This window comes from Rattus norvegicus, chromosome 12, assembly GCF_021556685.1.
Source record: "Rattus norvegicus strain SHRSP/BbbUtx chromosome 12, alternate assembly SHRSP_T2T, whole genome shotgun sequence".
Taxonomy (NCBI): Eukaryota; Metazoa; Chordata; class Mammalia; order Rodentia; family Muridae; genus Rattus; species Rattus norvegicus.
In genome coordinates, this window is record NC_141545.1 from 4,850,763 (window position 1) to 4,859,512 (window position 8,750).

Sequence of the window (8,750 nt, forward strand, 5' to 3'; positions counted from 1 at the left end):
GTAGATAGGGTGTTTCTTACTTGGATTTCATGTTACCTGGTTGTTTGTATTTGGTTCATTTTATCAGTCACTCCGGTTACAGCTCACTCTGCCCCTCTCCTGCAATTTTGATATTTCTAGAAAGCATCAAAGGAGACAGTGAACAACCGGAGTGAATGGATGACTGTCGCGCCCACCTCGACCGGCAAGGAAGACGCAACACCGTTGGATCCTTCTCAATCAGCCTTTATTGCAGGAACACCTAATTGATAGTACGGGGACCCCGGGGAACAAAGGCACTTGCCTTAAGTACAAAACAGACAGCATGGCTAAGGACTTGTCCTCGGGGGATTGGTGGAGTAAAGACATCTTATTAACATGCTTATCAACTATGACCTAGTAAAGATGTCAGAAGAAAGCTAAAGGTGGTAGTAATACAAGCGACCACTAGATGTCAGTGCTATAGATAAATGCTCCCAACATCTCCCTCTTTTTTGTTTTATTAAAAGATGAGTCCATTAGGTGGAGGTAGTGGTCTGAGAGAGATCAGACATGCCTCACAGAGTGCCCAGCTCGGCCATGACGAGCCACTCCTGCAGTTAGGACTGCACCCCAATGGCTAGAGATGACTGAAATGTACAACACACCGTTCTGGGCTATTGGTGTGCTAATAATAGGGGAGAGACAGAGCAGAGGGGCATGGGACCAGCCCGAATGTACAAACAGGGCGGGGCCACCTCTGTTCATGACTGGTCTAGATCTGGGTGTCACGTCAATACACGTCATTGCTCCTGTCTTAGGTCGTTCCTCTCAAAACTCGGCCTTACCCGTCACTGGAAATTAACCCTATCGCCACCAGGCTCCTGGCTTAGGTTGGTCCGAGCCTGAGGAAAGTTGCCCGTCTCTGGATACAATGACCTCACATGACAGTGACAAAATATGATCTAGGGCGAACTCTCAATCTTTTAGAGAGGCCAGCCACACACTGGGAGAAGCACCGCTCTCAATGGCCGCCATAGCCTGGTAAACAATCGCTTTGTGTCTAGCATGTTCTCGTTTTAAACGGCAAAAAAGCCATAGGCATACTCCACATCCCAAGAGGACAATGGCCCCCCAGGCAAACATGCCAGCCCATTCTTTGAAAAATGAGAAAGCATTGGTGATCCACGAGGTGAAATCCCCAATCGAGATGGGTTCCATTCTGGTGTTGTTAAGGACAGCAATCTGCATCAGCAATTGTCTTGATAATTGTTCCGCTTCCATGGACCAGTTTCCTTTCAAATAGTTAGAGATTTCTTTGCTCTGTTGAGAATACTGAGAAAAGTTAGCTTGCAATGGAGTAACACATAAGCCTCTAAAGGAGGAAACGCAGGACAGCTGCGTCATATGATATAATGCCTCAATTTGTTCTTGAAGCAGATCTATTCGTTGGTTAGCTAATAGAAAGCCAGATGCCAAGTGGGTATTGAATTCTTCTTGTATCTCCAATGCTACTGTGGTTCTTTCTACAATCTTATTGATAGTCTCAGCCGTCTGTATTTGATTAGTCATAGCAATCGTGGCTGTTGTAGCTGCAGCGGCTGATAATACAATGGCTGAACTTATAGCTGCCGTAATACCAAAATCCCTTTTAGTTCTTAATAAATGAAGTATGGGAAAATTATCTGGATTTGCTACTACAGGGATAGGCACAAAAGAGGGAATCTTTACAATCACTGCGGTATCATTGGTGCCATCCCAGCATTCAGCTAAATAACAAACTACGTCAGAGCTATTGCAATTTAAAGCATAATCACTTGCATTAGCGCTTATCAGAAAAAAGAAAGGTGGTCTAACACATACTGGAGCGCCAACAGCGGCATCATTAGCTATTAGGCTATTAATCTTGACACCTACTAAACTTGTATTGTTATTGGTTCTAATGGCTGAAATGTTATATAATGTAAATTCTTCACCTAATAATCGAGCAAAAGGAGTTAGAGATGTGTATGCTCCCTGCTCATTAGATAATACCCATTGATACCAGGGCCAAAAATTACGTTTGCCAGTCTTATTTCTCTTCCTATCATGTTGGGCATTGCTAAGAGGAGGGGAAAATTCAAATCCCGGTAGGAATTGTTTAGGTCTATGGAACGGACTCTGACATGGGGTAAATTTAGGTGGAAAGGCTTTATATGGGGGGCAAGTAGGTAGGACTCTACGACAGGTAGAGTTAACCAGTGTGCGAATGCCTTGCCCCGGGAGTGATGGAAAGCTACCATTATGCATCATAATCAAAGTTGTAATGTACGAATTAGCAGAATTATCAATTGATGTATCTCCATTGCCTGAAGAGGCCCCTTGTGTAATTTTACTCAGAGCAGCCTGGATGGCTCCAGTGCCCATAGCACGGTTGCTCACAGGATCTAACCAGTTTGCCAAAGTGGTCCTTCGCAGCCATATACAAGGCTGGGAGGAATTTCTAAGAGTGAAACATAAAGTATGTAACAGTGAAAGATTAGTGGCAGTATATCGTTGAGGCAATTCTCCACTAGGCACTATACAAGGAACATCACGCAAACAGGATGTGGAGAAAAAGGTTGGCAAAACAGTAGAATTGCTATGAACTGGCATAAGTACTGGCCAGGATCTGGCGATAGCCCACAGCGTAAGTGAATCAACCTGGATCATCATTTCCAGTAGTAGTAGTAGTATTCGTAGTCTCATCTTCACGAATAGCAGGAGTCAGTTTGTGAGTCAAACGTTCAGGCACCCAGATTGGAGTGTCTTGATTCTGTGGAAAAACACAAACAGCTCCCCTAGATCTCGAAATTACGGGATCTGGGCCACACCATTCACCAGTTAAGACATCCTTCCACTTTACATCTGCATAAGTCATGGGTTTCGTGGCTGCATGGTGATCTGCAGCAGAGCGGCCATGCGCATCCAAAATTAAAAAATTTAGAGTAAAGAGAGCTAAAGACAACTGTTCTTTTGGTGTCCTGGCATAGGCAATTCCCCCTTTTTGTTTTTGTAAGAGCTCTTTTAAAGTACGGTGTGCTCTTTCCACAATTCCTTGACTTTGGGGATTGTATGGCAATCCGGTAGTATATTTGACCTGCATTGTTTGGCAAAATGTCTGAAAAGACTTTGCGTTGTAGGCAGGTCCGCTGTCTGTCTTGAGGCTGTCAGGCTTTCCCCAGGCTGCCCACGCCTCTAAGCAATGACTAATGGCGTTACGAGCCTTCTCACCAGTCATTAGAGTGGCATGTATAATGCCAGAGCAGGTATCAACAGAAACATGTGCATATTTTAAATTTCCAAACTGAGATATATGTGTAACATCCATCTGCCAGAGCTTTAATGGAATCAGACCACGAGGGTTAATTCCCACCTGAGGAGGGTGGTGAAATTGAACACAATTCTGGCAACGTAATACTACATCACGAGCTACAGCTCTAGAGATTTTAAATTTTTGTTGAAGAGTGAAAGCAGGAACATGAAACTTTTGATGAAATTCTCTAGCGAGATCAACTGGAGCTGTATGAAAAATGAATTCTCTGCGAGTCCTAGCATCCACCAAAGCATTATTACTGGCCATGGGACCAGGCAAATTAGTATGAGCTCGAATATGTTGTATGAAAAACTTATTTTTTCTGGCCCAAATTAATTTTTGCAATTCTAAAAGAATTTGACATACTGTACTAGTCGACCTAATTGGCCCTGCAATTTCAAGAGAGCGCACAGCGTTAACTACATAAGCAAATCAGAAATTAAATTAAAAGGATCATGAAATCTTTTGAAAACCTCCAATACAATTTTGCATTCTGTAATTTGGGGGGTGCCTGGATTGAATTGAATTAAGACTGGTTCTTGAGAATTAACCATATAGGCACCTACAACTGTTTTGGAGCCATCTGTATAAATATCTAATGCTCCAGACAAAGGCTCTGAGGCAGTGACCTTAGGAAAAATTACTGGATGCTCAGTAAAAAATTGCAACAAAGGATCCTTAGGATAATGATTGTCAAACTCTCCATCAAAACTACAGTGTAATATAGCCCAATCATCTATCAAGGCACACAATGTTTCTACCTGAGTTGCAGTATATGGTACAATAATCCTCTTTGGTAAGATGCCAAAATGTTGAATGCAAGATTTAACACCTAACATAGCAAGCTGCACAACAGCAGAAGGATAGTATTCAAGGGTCTTATTAGGAGAAATATGAGGATAAATCCACAGAAGTGGTCCCTGTTGCCATAGCACCCCTGTAGGCTGACGAAAAGTTCTCAGTATACACAAAAAAAGATCCTCATTTTCCTTGTATCTTCTCAGCATTGCTTTTTCTAGTCTTTTCTCCACTTTCCTTAGAGACATCCGTGCTTCCTCAGTTAAAGCACGGGGTGAAGTAAGCTGAGAATCCCCTTTAAGGATCTCATAGAGTGGTTGTAAATCTGCATTAGGCATGTTTATATAGGGTCGAATCCAATTAATACTTCCCAGCAACTTTTGAAAATCATTTAATGTTTTTAAATGATCTTTTTGTAATTCAATTTTCTGAGGGGAAACATTATGAGGAGTAATCTTTGCTCCTAAATATTCTCCCTTTTTGCCCATTTGAACCTTCTCTGGTGCTATAAACAATTGATTACTTTCAAGCATCCTTATCACTTCAGCATAGGCCGTTTCTAGGGTACTACAGTCTTTAGCAGAAAGCAATATATCATCCATAAAATGTATTATTCTCAATTTTGGGAATTGATCACGTATAAGCTGTAAGGCTTTTCCCACATACAGCTGACACATAGTAGGGCTATTAGCCATACCTTGAGGTAAGACTACCCACTGATAGCGCTTATCGGGTTCTTCATTGTTCATAGAGGGTAAGGTAAATGCAAATTGCACGCTATCTTATGGGGCAAGAGGGATGGAAAAAAAGCAATCCTTTATGTCAATAATAATAATAGGCCAATTATTGGGAATACTGGAGAGCAATGGTAAACCCCTCTGTATGGGGCCCATTATTTGCATCTGAGAATTGATAGCTCTTAAATCATGCAACAATCGCCACTTGTCTGATTTTTTCTTAATGACAAATATAGGTGTATTCCAGGGCGACGGGGATGGCTGTATATGTCCCAATTCTAGCTGTTCAGACACTAATTCAGTAGCAGCAGTTAATTTCTCAGAGGATAAAGGCCATTGAGGAATCCACACATGTTCCTCTGAAATCCATGTAATGGGTATGCTTCCCTCAATGGCCCCTAGGAAAAACCCAGACCTGTTCTGTCTTTTTTAGATTCCAGTAGCACTGGGTCAACTCGTCCTTGTAAATTTTTTCCCAAACCTTTTTTGGGCATGTAGCCCATTTTAATCATCATGTCCTTGGCCTGTGGAGAGTACTCATTAGTCAGCCTTAAGTCCAGATTTATTAAGACATCTCTGCCCCACAGTGTCACAGGAATGTCTATGATATAGGGAGTAAACCTTCCTGACCTTCCTTCTGAATCCTCCCATGTCAATTCCTTTGAGCTAATTAGAGGAGCCATTTCGTACCCAAGGCTGCGTAGGGCCTGAGAAGATTTTTGTGTAGGCCACCTGGATGGCCAGTCATGTACAGAGATAATGCTACTATCTGCTCCAGTGTCTAATAAGCCGAGAAAAGAGCGTCCTTCCACAGTCAAGGTTAACATTGGACGATTGCCAAGCTCTAATGAGATGAAAGCAAATCAGGAGCCTGTAGATCCCAAGCCCCTATCTCCTCTAATTCTATTATCAGCAGGAAAATGTTTATGCAGGCTGGGCAGAAGCAGCAGCTGGGCAATTCTGTCTCCAGGGGAAATAGCAGAAATTCCCTGGGGAGAGGCTACCAGGATTTTTACTGTGCCCAAATAATCAGGATCAGTTATTCCAGGTACAATGTGTAAGCCTTTCAGGGCAGAAGAGGAGCGCCCCAACAACAGCCCAACTGTATCTTTAGGGAGAGGTCCCTTAAAATCTGTGTCTATAGGCTGTACTCCCATTTGGGGGGTCAATACGAGTCTGGTGGTGGAGTGGAGGTCCAGTCCTGCGGAGCCCTTAGTGGCTCTCCTAGGTCCTTCGGGTGGTGAAGAGAAGGCCAGGACCTCCGTCTGCTCTGTCCCTGCCTGTCGTTCTGTAGAGCCCCATATATTTGAGGGCCCTGGGGACGTGGGCCCCGTCGTCCGTTTTTTGGCCATGCACTATCATCTCCTGTCACCAGAGGTCGGCCATTCAAGTCCTTTACAGATCGACATTCACTTGCCCAATGGTTCCCTTTTTTACAGCGAGGGCACAAGTTAGGTCTTTGATGTTTTTTAATACTCTGTTCCTTATTATTTTCAGGGCATTGCCTTCTGTAATGCCCTTTGTGGCCACATTTGTAGCAGGTATCTGCAGAACCCTTTCCTTTTAATTGCATCATTGCCGCTGCTAGTCCAACATTAGTTAATGGCCCGCCTATCTCCCTGCAGACCTTCATCCAGACTTCCAAACCTTTATGTTTGTACGGCGTTATAGCAGACCTACACTACTTAGTACACTGTTCATACACTAGTTGTTTAATAAGAGGCATAGCTGTATCAGGGTCTCCGAAAATCTTAGTAGCGGACTCCACCATGCGGGCTACAAGGTCTGAAAATGGCTCAGTGGGTCCTTGCAGAACCTTGGTAAGGTTCCCAGAGACTGCGCCTCTATTAGGCAATGCTTTCCAGGCTTTAGTTGCTATATCATTAATTTGAGTATAGACCTGATCTGGATAACCGGTCTGGTCCAAAGCAAATCTGCCTATTCCCAATAGCATGTCAGCGTCCCAATGTCTCTGAGGGTCGGCTCCTGAAGCCAAGTTGATTGCAGCCTGAGTGTTAGCATTTTCATAAAGAAAAGATTTCCAGTCCAGATATTGACCCGGAGAGAGACAAGCTCTGGCTAAAGTCCCCCAGTCTCCAGGGGTGAGACAGTATCTGCCAAGAGTCTCAATTTGAGCCATAACAAAGGCTGCGCTGACTCCATAGGTTTTGACTGACTCTGCTAATTGTTTTATTGTCTTAAAGTCAACAGGTTCATGATGTCGCTGCCCGTTTGCATCCAGAAAAACTGGAAAACTCAGTCCTAACTCTTTCCACACTTCTGGGCAAAAAGAAGTACCTCTTGCAGACTTCACCATTGTTTTCCTTTGAAAGTTATACGATGGTGCAGGAGGTGCTGTTGGCATAATTGCCTTCTTATCTAAGTCCTTGGCTTGTTTCTGCACAGCATAAGTGTTTGGCCAGTCAGAATGATAAATCTCTTTCTCATAATGAGCTACCTCTTCCTCAAGGTCAGCTAGGTCACTATCACTAAACTCTGAATCACTAGACATCTCCAAGGTCAATGCTTTTAATGAGGGATAAATTTTCTTTATTCCTTGATCTTGATTACTTTTCCCTCCTTTGTCTGTCCTCTCCTTGATCTTTTCTGTCTTTTCTCTTACCTCTTTTCCTCCTTTTCCTTTCTTTCCTTCCTTCAAAACTTTCTCTCCTTCTGACATACTCTCCTGTTGTTCTGTAAGGATTCTCTGACCTGTCCTAACAGCTTCTTCACATCTTTTATCTTCCAAGCAGGCACGGATGATACGCCAAAGCGGCTTTGTCCCTGGTTTAAGCTTACCCACTGTAGTCTCCTTATCCAGATCTTTTCCCAGCCTCTCCCATGCTCTCAAAGTGAGCGACCCTGACACTATAAACCACGGGGCACAATGGTTACACTCATCAAGAAAACTCAGCAGGATTTTCTTTTCAATTTTAAGCTTACGCTGACCAAGAAGCTCCTGAAGAGCTGACAGGAGCGGGGTGGAGTGTGAGCTTCCCATGCTTTTACGACCTTATTTACGATCGATTTACGAGCAAGGCAAGCTGGCGTCCGTGTTTATTTACACACGATCTTGTGGCTCATCAGTGGACTCTTCCCAACAAATGCATTCGTGCCCTGGGCGGTGGCAATTCATACAGAAGCAACACCACAACACAAAAAGAGTATAAGGCAAAAGTGCTAGTCCAACTCACAAAGGATCAAATGGAAAAGACAACACTACAGTGCTCCACAAACCCCTTTTTGCCTCTAAATCAAGGCTATTATTGTCTCTGCTTTTCCAGAGAACTTTATTGTCCTACTAGGGAAGTTTTACAATCCCTTATCCCAGAGCTTTACAGTCCCAATTCTAGGAACTTTACCGTTCCACTTCTAGGAACTCTATTGTCCCAATTCCAGCAACTAATTGCCCCTACTGGGAACTTACCAGCGCCGACCGTCCTGAGTCTGAAAAAGTTCTGGATCCAGACGAGAAAAGATAATTTTCTCGGGTCTCCGTACGGGCCACCAGTTGTCGCGCCCACCTCGACCGACCGGCAAGGAAGACGCAACACCGTTGGATCCTTCTCAATCAGCCTTTATTGCAGGAACACCTAATTGATAGTACGGGGACCACGGGGAACAAAGGCACTTGCCTTAAGTACAAAACAAACAGCATGGCTAAGGACTTGTCCTCGGGGGATTGGTGGAGTAAAGACATCTTATTAACATGCTTATCAACTATGACCTAGTAAAGATGTCAGAAGAAAGCTAAAGGTGGTAGTAATACAAGCGACCACTAGATGTCAGTGCTATAGATAAATGCTCCCAACAGATGACAGTGTTTGTGTGTGTGTGTGTGTGTGTGTGTGTGTGTGTTTGTGCACGCACGCATGCACGCACGTGTATGAAGGCCTTTATGGGTCTAGTAGGAAAACACAACT

The 8,750-nt window shown here is 43.7% G+C and overlaps 1 long non-coding RNA gene across 1 annotated transcript; it reads right to left on the bottom strand.

The window, feature by feature from the left end:
* Positions 1-209: 209 nt before the first annotated feature.
* Positions 210-8,441, bottom strand: LOC148001993 (uncharacterized). Its single transcript, XR_015634480.1, has 2 exons — positions 8,255-8,441; positions 210-2,752 (listed from the first exon to the last, which is right to left on the bottom strand). It is a non-coding gene; the product is annotated as an uncharacterized LOC148001993 (long non-coding RNA).
* Positions 8,442-8,750: the final 309 nt, after the last annotated feature.